This window comes from Delphinapterus leucas, chromosome 13 (genome assembly GCF_059928025.1).
Source record: "Delphinapterus leucas isolate spDelLeu-1000000601 "Yukka" chromosome 13, BTC_Dleu_Yukka2, whole genome shotgun sequence".
Classification (NCBI taxonomy): domain Eukaryota; kingdom Metazoa; phylum Chordata; class Mammalia; order Artiodactyla; family Monodontidae; genus Delphinapterus; species Delphinapterus leucas.
This window is the reverse complement of record NC_143141.1, coordinates 56,845,151-56,857,922: the sequence shown is the minus strand read 5'-3', so window position 1 is coordinate 56,857,922 and position 12,772 is coordinate 56,845,151. Positions and strand designations below refer to the sequence as shown.

Genomic DNA, 12,772 nt, shown 5'->3' with positions numbered 1-12,772 from the left:
GTCATATCATAAATATTGATATCTTTAGAAAGCAGCCCAGATGCCCAGACGCAGCAACTAGGGCTGTGGGTCCCTGGCTGACCCCGGGAGAAGGCAGGGCCCAGGGACAGTGTATTCAGCTCTGTTTTGGCAGGAAACACTCTCAAGCCTGCTCAAGTAAAGGATGGGATGAACGAGGCTGCCTAGGGTAAGGATTCCTGTTCACTGGAGCCCAGGGGAACGTGAGGGGGTCAGGCCACACAGAGACAAGAAGGTAAAGGCTGTTCAGAATTTAGGGCCCCCAGCAAAAGTTCACAGATGTTCCCTGTCCTTCTCCTCTGCTACCATGACTTGGCCATTTCCTCCTTGCTCCTTTCCTACCCTTGCTGTTCCTGTCTCTCTCTCTCTCAATTAATAGACTTTATTTTTTTAGAGTAGTTTTGGATTCACAGCAGAACTGAACTGAAGGTACAGAGATTTCCCATATACCCCCTGACCCCACGTACACTGAGCCTCCGCCACCATCACCATCTCCACCAGAGTGATACATTTCTTACAGTCGCTGAACTTACATTGACCCAATGTCCGTAATTTACATTAATTTCACTCTTGGTGTCAGATACTCTGTGGGTTTTGACAAATGTATGATGACACGTATCATACAGAGTGGTTTCACTGCCCCCCCGCCAATCCCCTGTGTTTGCTTCTTGCTTTTGATCCTTTTTCAACCTCAAGTCTTTCTGCCCCTGCAGGCCCCTTACCCTGTGGAGAGTTTGATGACCAGAAGAGGCCAGGAAGGGCCAGGGCAGGGGCCCCTCGTGTCTGGGTCTAAGCCTGGTTCCGCTCCTATGATTGCTAAGAAAAGGAAATCAAGACTTAGTTACCTGCCCGGGGTCCCAGAGCAAGTCCCCGTGGAGCTGGAGTTAAACCCAGGCAGCGGGCTCCTGCCCTGTCTCTGACCCGTGCTCCGTGCCCTCTCCTGCTCGGGGAGACTCCGTCAGATTCTCACCTCTGCTGGATCAGGCTGGCTTGGCCTCCTGGGCTGGAGCCCCTATCCCCTGGTCGTGGTGGGACACCAGCCACTTGGCCTGCTGGTCTTTGGCTTCAGCTCTGTTGCCCGTTCCGCTCCTGGCGATATCGATTTAGGTATTTTTAGTGAAACCAGTTTCTCTCGAGCCTGGGTCTATAGGGAAGGATCCATGAGACTGTCCTGGTCACCCTCCCTTCAGCCTAAAATCACCTGGGCCACATGGGTTCAAGTGTGGTGCATATACTCTTTCAGGGATCGTCCCTCTGTCAGCCAGGGAGAGGGAACATAATTACCCCCGTTTTACTGGTGGAGAATGGAGAACAGTGTGCAAAGGGGGTACAACAAGGGGCCTGTTGGGACGCACCTCTGTCCTCCGGGCTGCCACCTCCCTCCCACGGCCCAGAGGGGACAGATAGCTTGGAGGATGCTCACGGGCTGTTTTTGGTAACTGAGTCCTTAATCAGGGCAGAAAAACACCACCACTAAGTGATAAGGCAAAATATTTCATTCCTGTCCTTTGTTTTTGTTTTGTTTTGTTTTGTTTTTGTTTTTAGCTGTGCCACGTGGCTTGCGGGATCTTAATTCCCCGACCAGGGATTGAACCTTGCGCCCTCGGCAGTGAAAGCACGGAGTCCTAACTACTGGACTGCCAGGGAATTCCCTCCTGTCTTTTGTCTTATGATTTGAGTGCTGGCACAGTTGCTGTGTCTCTCTCCAGGCTCGTTGAGGGTCTGTCTGAGCCCTCAGCCACTATTAGTCCAGAAATTAGCTTCAGACGTTCAAATATTAGCATCACTGAGGCATTTGAACCCTTTTTGTTCTTCACTTTATTTGAACTGTGCTGCTTCCCCAACCTGACCACCTGCACAGTGAACCCCCTAGGGTCCTTTTGCACCTGTGTTTTGTTTTTCCATTGACTCACGGAGTTATTTCCGTGTGGAGGTAAAGACTCCCAATACCTTAGGATTTGTGTTTCCTTCCTAAAGAAGATGTGGGGTTCTCACGTGTCCTGTGGGTCACTGCCCGCCTCTCTTCTGCCCATGAGCTCACACTCATGTCTCCAGCACAGCCGCCCTGAAGTCATCAGGCACCGAGGGGCAATTTAACAGAAAGGCAGACCTCTTTACACAATCCACAGTGCCCTCCTGGTTTGCCGGTCCCCATCTGCGGTGGGCTCCCTACTCCTGCCTGTCCCCTCTGACTGCAGCTCTGTACCGAGGTGGAGGATAGGTACAGCTGGGAAAGTTGTGGCCTGGAAATTCCTGAAGAATCTCCTTCCTGGCTTCCTGACTCTCTCTCAGATCCTATCCTAGTAACAGCTGTGATCCGAGCCTGCTTTTGTGGGCTAAGGGGCAGAGTGTCACTGTCCCGCGGGTAATGAAGAACAGGCCATCTTGTTTGGGGGAAACCCCTTAGGCAGAGAGCTGTGGCCAGTGAAGATCCCAGATTAGAGTCCAGGGAACTGGTCTGTCCTGGTTCTGTCACTGCCTGGCTGGGCAATTACAGGCAGGGCCCATTGGCCAGGTGACCCCAACTGCCCACCTGCCTTCTGAGAATTATAATGAAAGTAATGAAAACAGAGTGATCTTAGCTGTATATACCTCGTGGAGTGGCTGCAAGAGCCATAAAGATAGGAGGAAGGAAAGGTCTTCTCTCTACCTCCCTCCCTCCCTCCCTCCCTCCCTCCCTTCCTTCCTTTTTGGATATTTAAAAAACATTAGAGACAAGAAAAAGGATTTTTATTCTCATCATTTTTGAAAATATCAGCCCTTCACTATTATTTTTTGACAGCTAGGTTCCTTGTCATATACTTTTATTCGTATTTTTAGAATTTAAAAAAAACACAAGGGACTTCCCTGGCGGTCCGGTGGTTAAGACTCCGCACTTCCATGGCAGGGGGCATGGGTTCAATCCCTGCTCGGGGAACTCAGATCCTTCATGCCGCGCAGCATGGCCAAAAGACAAACAAACAAAGCCACAAATAATACATAAATAATTCTCACTAGGAAAGATTCAAGCGAGACTTAAGTCTTAAGCATATGTATAAAAAATATTAAAATCCTTTGTGTTCTTTTTCCACATCCATCCCCAGCCTTAACTGCTACTAACAATTTGCTATGGATCCTTTCAAGCCTTTCTGTGTGCATTTGTTGCATGAATACTTATATACACACATATACGCTGTAATAGGCATCTGTTGGTGCATAACACATTATCCCAAAACCTAGTGGCTTAAAACAACCAATATTTATTACCTCAGAGTTTCTCTGCGTTAAAAATCTGAATGCAGCTTAGTTGAGTGCTTCTGACTTAGGTTTTCCCATGAGTTTGCATCAAGCTGACAGTTGGAGCTTTGGTCTCATCTGAAGGTTCAACTGGAAGAGAATCCCTTCCAAGCTCACTCATGTTGCTGTTGGCTAGAGACATCAGTTCTTTGCCACATGGGCCTCTCCATAGGGCAACTTACAGCATGGAAGCTGGTGTCCTTCAGAGCAGGCAAACAAGAAAGCAAGAGGGGATGCCCAAAACAGAAGCCGTACTGTTTTGTAACCTAATCTCAAAAATGACATCCCTTCACTTTTGACATTTTGTGTTCGTTAAAAGAGAATCACTACGTCCAGCCCCCCATTTAATGGGAGGGAATGGTGTGAAGGGTCAGATACCAGAAGGTGGAGATTATTATAAGACAACTCGGAAGCCACCCACCCCCCCTTCCCACCATATACACACACACACAGAAATATGATCACCTTCTCTGGGAGGTCTACCCTTTTAAAAACTGAAGCTCCCATCTCTTAACTTCCTTCACCTTCCTCTGCTTTCTTTTCCTCTTTACAACAATTGTCACCTTCTAATAAATTACCTATATTTTATGTTTATTTCTTTCTCTCCTAATCAGAATATAAGGTCCATGAGGGCAGAGGTGTTTTTGGTCTGTTTTGTTCTCTGCTGTTTCCCCAGCATCTAGAACAGTGCCGGGCACATTAGCATCCAATAAATGTTTGTTAATTACATGCTATATGCATTGTTCTGTAATTTGCTTTTCCTACAAGTCAGCATATGTAAGGTTACATCATTCTTTTTACTGGCTGTTTAATATTCCACATCATGGGACACTCCATACATTATTTAAAGCTTACCTTCTTGATGGACATTTACTTGTTTCTGTGTCCTCACCATTTAATGCTGCTGCAGACATCCTCATGTATGCATCTTCATGCATTTGTATGAATAATTATGAAGAAATGCTCGTAGAAGTCCTGTAGTAACTTCAAGCCCTATCTTTTGTGGTTGAACCACATAAGGAGGGAATTACAGAAGGACACTTTTCGTCTGTTTGTTGCTTGTTTGTTTTTACATAAGTCATGTTCACTGCCTTTTTCACCCTCTTGTGCCTCGACATTTAATTTTGCACGATCAGAAACTGCCTATGTAGTGACTTTAGGATTTCAGGTACCTATTATCTGCTGGGGTCTGGTCATTTTTGCTGCCTATGTGTTAACTAATTTCCACAGAGTTAGAATACACTGAAAAGCATGGCATCCTGGTTTGTGCAAGGCATCAGGGAGAACTTGGAGATAAAACATCACTTTAGTTTTCTAGAAACTTGCCCTCTACTTGGGCATTAAAACATAAGTTAAATATAGACAACAGTTCAAGCAGTGAATCAGAAATACGTGTGAGCAGTTCAAGGGCAAGAGAGGCCAACAGGAACTTGGTCAGGACAGGCTTTCTGGGGGGAATGGGGCTTGAGCTACACCTTGAGGGAGGAGAAGGACCTGGAAAGGAGGGCAGGGGAAGATGTTCTAGGTAGGTATCGAGTTATACCTAGAGGGCAGGGGAGGAAGAAGCAGTTCCCTGCTCAGCACTGAAATGCCACAGGAGCCTCCTTGGTTGATTCTGAATCCTTGCAGTAGCAGCTGGCAATGCCTGGGGATCATGACAAATGCCCCGCATCATAAGTGGAAGGTCAGTGGGAGACTCAGTCAGAGTTTTCGTCCGAGGAATGCCAGGTAGCAGACAATTGGCCAGTCATTGCTTCTGGAAAGCTTTGAATGGTGGTTCCAGTGCCCAGTCTCTATCTGGTGACAGTTGGTGCCCAGTTTAACCCCCAAGGAGCTCCCCTCTAACCTCCTGCTCTCGTCTTCTGCCCAGGACTCTGCATCATTCACTCTGCCACCCCTGCCAACCTCCATGGCACAGGCACACAATTTCCTGTTCAAAATTGTGTGTGCTCTGCCTCTGAGCGTGGCGTGGCCGACTAATCTGTTACGAAATCAAACCACTGCCCTGGCTTACCCTCTAGGGCCAAGTACCCCTCATGTAAAGAGAGTTCTGCGGGGCACATAGGCCTGCCCATCTCCCTTTGTGATTGTTCCGACAGTGTCAACCGCTTGCTTTGGGAGAAATCCCAACAGCCTGACTTGCCCCATTGCAACCCTCGCTTTAATCTCAGCTATGAAAAGGGTGGAAACATGGAAACCAAAATGAAGGTCAGCGTGCTGGAGCCCCCATCTGTCCTGAGGATGACACTGCTGCTGCAGGACCACCCAGCACAGAGTAGGAGCTCAACAAATATGTGATGAAAAACTAGGTGGTAGTACTATAATGATCCTCCTTTTAGAAGAGCCCCAGCGGGGCAGCTCTGTTTCTTCCCAGTGCCATTCATCCAGGTGGAACAGTTGAAAATGAACAATATGAAGCTGCCTGGAAAGGGAAGCCTTAGGGGCAGCCTCGAGCTATGAGGGGTTTGGGAGCCTTGCCACTGGGCCTGGGTGCCCACCAATCGGGATGGGGCAGAGGAGTGCAGAAGGGGGGTGATTTGGCTGGTTTGTCTGCCCCAAACGTTTCCCCTTTCTTTTTTTTTTTTAAACATCTTTATTGGAGTGTAATTGCTTTACAATGGTGTGTTAGTTTCTGCTGTATAACAAAGTGAATCAGTTATACATATACATATGTTCCCATATCTCCTTCCTCTTGCATCTCCCTCCCTCCCACCCTCCCAATCCCACCCCTCTAGGTGGTCACAAAGCACCGAGCTGACCTCCCTGTGCTATGCGGCTGCTTCCCACTAGCTATCTACCTTACGTTTGGTAGTGTATATATGTCCATGCCACTCTCTCGCTTTGTCCCTGCTTACCCTTCCCCTCCCCATATGCTCAAGTCCATTCTCTAGTAGGTCTGTGTCTTAATTCACGTCTTACCCGTAGGTTCTTCATGACCTTTTTTTTTTTTCTTAGATTCCATATATATGTGTTAGCATACGGTATTTGTTTTTCTCTTTCTGACTTCCCCTTTCTTTTGATTCCAACTGGCACATCCACTTTCTCTTGCTGATCTGCAGCCTCTGGGTGTCACCTTACAGCTTCCAGGAGCCCCACTGTGGCTGCCTAAATTATGTCAAGTTCCTCTCCCTCAGCCAACTTTGCCCTCTTGTTTCCAGACTTTTCAAAGCACTTTCAAAGTTGCTTTTTCATGTGGTCCATTTTAACTGACATGTTATTGGATTTTTTTTTAACTTAACCTATTGGGACAACTACACAGTTCTCCTAGGGAAATAACAGAATTTTAAAAAATGAAAAACAAAGTCTCCGAAGACAGATCCTATCTTGCTGACCAGCCAACCTGAGCTAATTGTTTCATTAGGATGGACAGGTCTGGCGTTACAACACCAGGGGGCGCCAGTGACTAAATCACCTAGATAAGCTGCCCCTGCTAAGAAATTCTCGCTCTTCGTTTGGTTGCTTCATTCTTGTCCTTTCTGTCACCTCAAGAAGAGACAGAAGACGACTTGCGTGAAGTTGGTGGGCAGGTGCAGGTGAGGTGGGCTGTGTGTCAAAGGGTAGCTGCTGCTAAGGGGAGTGGGACAGAGGATTCAGAGCTGAGTGCTGTTGCCTGAAGTCTGGGAGGCTCTGAGGATTTTCAGGCATTGTTAGTAATAACTCAGTTAATGGATTTGGCACCATGGCCAGGCTGTGGTGGAGCTTTCTCGTTCGTTTATATTGTCTGAGAAAAGGTCCTCTCCCATCAGCGCACATGCTCCCCCATCCCCACACCCCTGCCTTTGGTTCTGTGGGCATCTTCAGCTCCATAATTCACTTGAACTCTTCAAGCCTGGGTTGGGAAGGAGGGGGAGTGGAGTCTGCGCTGTACCTCCCTCTAGGTCAGGGACCAGGCTGCGAATGGCCAGTAGGAGGTCTGGCCATCCTGCCTGGTTTCACTCCAGAAACTGTGTGTGTGTGTGTGTGTGTGTGTGTGTGTGTGTATGTGTGTGTGTGTGTGTGTGTGTGTGTTTTAATAGACTTTAACTTTTAGAGCAGTTTTCGGTTCACAGCAAAATCGAGGAGCAAGTACAGAGATTTCCAATATACCCTCCAACCCCCACCCATGGACAGCCTCCCCCACTATCAACGTCCCCACCAGACTGATACATTTGTTACAATCAGTGAACTTAAACTGATACATCATTATCCCTCAGTTTATATTAGGGTTCCCTCTTGGTGTTGGATATACTGTGGGTTTGGACAAATGTACAGTGTGTTGTATCCACCATTATAGTATCATACGGATAGTCTCACTGCCCTAAAAGTCCTCTGTGCTTTGGCTGTTCATCCTTGCCTCCCCCCAACCCCAGGCAATCACTGATCTTTTTACTGTCTCTGTGGTTCTGCTTTTCCAGAAAGTCATATAGTTGGAATCATATAATATATAGTCTTTTCAGATTGCCTTCTTTCACTTAGTAGTGTTCATAAGTTTCCTCCATGTTTTTCATGGGTTAATAACTAATGTATTTTTAGTGTTGAATAATATTCCATTGTATGAACTTACCACAGTTTATTTAGCCGTTCAATTACTAAAGGACATCTTAGTTGTTTCCAGATTTTCATAATTATGAATAAAACTGCTGTAGACATATGTGTGCTGGTTTTTGTGTAGACATACATTTTCAACTAATTTGGGTAAATACCGGGAGTGTGATTGCTGGATTGTAAGCTAAGAGTATGTTTAGTTTTGTAAGAAACTACCAAACTGTCTTCCAAAGTGGAAGACGTTTTTCATTTCCACTAGGAATGAATGAGAATTCCTGTTGCTGCATATCCTCACCAGCATTTGGTGTTGTCAGTGTTTTAGATTTTGGCCATTCTAAAACGTGTGTAGTGGTATCTTGTTTTAATCTGCAATTCCCTAATGCCATATGATGTGGAGCATCTTCTCATATGCTTGTATGCTATCTGTACATCTTCTTTGGTGAGGTTTCCACTCAAGTCTTTTGCCTATTTTTTAATTGGGTTGTTCATTTTCTTATTATTGAGTTTTAAGGGTTCTTGCATATTTTGGATAAGCTTTTATCAGATATGTCTTGTGCAAATATTTTCTCCCGGTCTGTGGCTTACCTTCTCATTCTCTTGACAGTGTCTTTTGCAGAGCAAAAATTTTTAATTCTAATGAAGTCCAGCTTATCAATTATTTCTTTCATTAATCATGCCTTTTGTGTTATATTTAAAAAGTCATCGCCATATCCAAGGGCACCTAGATTTCCTCCTATGTTATCTTCTAGGAGTTTCATAGTTTTGGGTTTTATATTTACGTTTATGACCCATTTAGAGTTAATTTTTGTGAAGGGTGTAAAATCTGTGTCTAGGTTCTTTTTTTTTTTTTTATCAGATATCCAGTTGTTCCAGCACCATTTGTTGAAAAAGACTATCTTTGCTCCCTTGTATTGCCTTTGCTCCTTTGTCGAAAATCAGTTGTATGTTTACAGAGGTCTATTTCTGGGTTCTCTATTCTGTGCCATTGATCTGTTTGTCTATTCTTTCACCAGTACACACTGCTTTGATTACTATAGCTTTACAGTAAATCTTGAAGTCAGGTAGTGTTGGTTGTCCAACACTTCTTCAATATTGTGTTGGCTATTCTGGGTCTTTTGCATCTCCATGTGAACTTTAGAATCAGTTTGTCAATCTCCACAAAATAATTTCCTGGGATTTTGATTGAGATTTCAGTGAATCTATAGATCACACTGGGAAGAACTGTCCTCCTTACAACATTGAGACTTCCTACCCATGAACATGGAATATCTTTACATGTATTTAGTTCTGTTTTTGTTTCTTTCATCAGTTTTGTAGTTTTCCTCAGTCTTGTACATATTTTCTTAGATTTATACCTAAGTATTTCAGTTTTTAGGTGATAATGCAAATGATATCATGTTCTTAATTTTAAATTCCACTTAATAATTATTGATAAATAGGAAAGTGATTGGCTTTGTATATTAGCCTTGTATCCTACAACATTGCTGTAATCACTTATTAGTTCCAGTTTTTTGGTCAGTTCTTTCAGATTTTCTGCATAGATAATCATGTCATCTGCAACCAAAGACAGTTTTATTTCTTCCTTTCTACACACTATACCTTTTACCTCCTTTTCTTGTCTTATTGCATTAGCTAGTACTTCCAATGCAATATTGAAAAGGAGCGGTGAGAAGGGACATCCTTGCCTTGTTCTTGGAACTAGAAAGCTTCTGGTTTCTTACCATTAAGCGTGTTGTTCGTTGTAGGGTTTTGTAGATGTTCTTTATCAAGTTAAGGCAGTTCCCCTCTATTTCTTTGTTGCTGAGAGATTTTATTATGAATGGGTGTTGGATTTTGCCAAATCCTTTTTTTTTTTTCATTGATAGGCTTTGTGATTTTTCTTCTTTAGCCTGTTGATGTGATGGATTACATTAACTGATTTTCAAATATTGAACCAGCCTTGCATACCTGAGATAAATCATACTTTGTCATCATATATATTTCTTTTTATACATTGTTGGATTCAATTTGATAGTATTTTGTTGAGGATTTCTACATCTATATTTGTGAGAGATATTGGTCTGCAGTTGTCTTTTCTTGTAATGGCTTTGTTGGTTTTGGTGTTAGGGTAATGCTGGTCTCATAAAAGGAGTTAGGAAATGTTTCCTTTGCTTCCATCTTCTAGAAGATATTGTAGAGGATTGGTATAATTTCTTCCTTAAGTGTGTGGTCCTGGAATTCACTAGTGAACCTATCTGAGCCTGGTACTGTCTGTCTTGGAAGGCTATTAATTACTGATTTTATTTCTTTAATAGATATAGATCTTTTACACTGTATTACATGTGTGAGTTTTGGCAGATTGTATCTTTCAAGGATGGTTTTGCTGCATCCTACTAATTATGAAAAGTTGTATTTTCATTTTCAATCAATTCAAAATATTTTAAAATTTCTCATGAGATTTCTTCTTTGACCCATGTGTTACTTAGCAGTATGTTATTTAATTTCCAAGTATTTGGGGATTTTTCCAAATACGTTTCTGTTATTGATTTCTGATTTAATTCCACTGTGGTCTGAGAACAGACATTGTATGATTTCTATTATTTTAAAATTGTTAAGATGTGTTTTATGGCTCGGATTGTGCTCTGTCTTGGTAGATGTTCCATGTGAGCTTGAGAAGAATGTGTGTTCTGCTGTTGTTGGATGAGGCAGTCAATAAATATCTAGTTGATTAATGTGACTGTTGACTTCAACTATGTCCTTACTGATTTTCTGCCTTCTGTATCTGTCTATTTCTGATAGAGGGGTGTTAAAGTCTTCAGCCATAATAGTTGGTTCATCTATTTCTCCTTGCAGTTCGCTGTTTTTGCCTTACATATTTTGGTGCTCTGTTGTTAGGTGCATACACATTAAGGATTTTAATGTCTTCTTGGAGAATTGACCCCTTTATCATTGTGCCCTTTGATGTCTCTGATAACTTTCCTTGCTCTGAAGTCTGCCCTGTCAGAAATTAATATAGCTACTCCTGCTTTCTTTTGATTAGTGTTAACATGGTATATCTTTCTCCGTAACTTTAATTTTAATCTATATGTGTCTTATATTTAAAGTGTGTTTCTTGTAGATGATATGTACTGGGTCTTGTTTTGTGATCCATTCTGACAATCCCTGTCTTCTAATTGGTGTATTTAGACCATTGACATTTAAATTGATTATCAGCATAGTTGGATTAATGAGTACCTTTTTTGCTATTGTTTTCCATTTGATGCCCTTGTTCTCTGTTCCTATTTTTGTCTTCCACATTCTTTCCCCCTTTTGTGGTTTTAATTGAACATTTTATATGATTCCATTTTCTCTCTTTTCTTAGCATATCAGCTCTTCTCCTTCTCCCCCTTCCTCTCCCCCTCGTTCTCTTCCCCCTCGTCCTCCTCCTCCTCCTCTTTTCTTATTTTAGTGGTTGCCCTAGAGTTTGCCATATACATTTACAACTAATCCAAGTCCACTTTCAAATAACACTCTAATACTTCATGGGTAGTGCAAGTACCTTGTAATAACAAAATACTCCTAGTTCCTCTGTCCCAGTCCTTATATTGTTGTAGTCATTCATTTCACTTATACATAAGCATATATTTTCTATACATACATATAAGCATAATAATTGAAAACATTGTTGCTATTGTTATTTTGAAAAATTGTTATCTGTTAGATCAAGTAAGAATTTAAAAACTAAAAGTTTTTGTTTTAGCATCACTTATTCCTTCTCTGATGCTCTTCCTTTCTTTATGTAGATCTGAGTTTTTGACTGATATCATTTTCCTTCTTTCTGAAGAACTTTTTTTTTTAAGTTATAAAATATTTTTTATTGTAAAAACAGAGTCAATAGAGGTTGCAAAGATAAATGTTTTCTCAGAACATTTCCCCTTGGTTCCTGAATTTGCCAGGTTCCTATGTACCAGCAAGTCTCCATTAGCACTTCTCAGATTTCATGGTCCTTTTTGGATATGTTTATTGATTATATGTAAATATTGCTTAGAAACAGAAGTCCATATGATATTAAAACAAACAAAAAAACCTGTTGTGCCTTTCTTTCACATTTCCTACAGGGAGATCTATATATCTCAGGTGCTTTCACAATTTAAAAGTAAAGTTAGTGCCTTAACCAAACCAAAGAATCCTCCATCACAAGTTACTAAATCAAACCTCTCATGACATTTGCAATATATCCAGATTTAAAGATTTTAAAACAAAAGAATTTAGAATTTAAAACAAACTTCAGACTGATTTTTCATATTTGAAAGACTACAGTTATTTGCAGCATACAAATGGAGAGAGTAGCGCAAAATGCATCAAGTTTTATATGATAAATATACTTTCAACCTAATGGCTGCTTCAAAAGCAAAGACTGAAAAAATCACCTCTTCTTAAAAGTAATCTAGACTGACTCAATAAAGTTCACAATTTAGAAAGATCAATTGCTACTCTGTTTCCATAGATTGCAAAATGATTTCAGAAACAGATTAAACATACAATTGTTTTACAAAAATAGAAATATTGTTTGGGACTTTACAAAACTTTATAAAATATAATACTATATTTGTAAATTCAAGATAGTTTCACACTGAAATAGAAAATACTTCCACAAATATGAAGTCTAGTCAAACTTAACTGGTCGCTCCTAACCATTCTCATACATTATTTCTTCCAAATCTTCAACCTGAGTAGATCTGTGCTCTAGCATGAGATTTTTTAAAAGAGATTGGTTAGTTTCAAGAAGTTGTATAAGATTTTTCATTCTAGAAACAATGTTAAAGCAGAAGATTTACACCTAAAAATATGTCTCACTAAAAGTAGAAATAATGCAGTGACAATTTGTATTTGATAAATTTCAAACCAGATTCCCCAGAATGACAATTATAATTTGGTACCTACAAAAAGTAAAAATATACAGTAATCACAACTATTTTATGGAAAATATTTATTC

The 12,772-nt window shown here is 41.6% G+C and overlaps 1 protein-coding gene across 2 annotated transcripts in view; it reads left to right on the top strand.

Annotated features, from left to right (window-relative positions):
• Positions 1–12,772, top strand: part of PRKCE (protein kinase C epsilon) — a 512,296-nt gene that overhangs the window by 328,418 nt on the left and 171,106 nt on the right. The gene's annotated exons all lie outside the window — the stretch shown is intronic.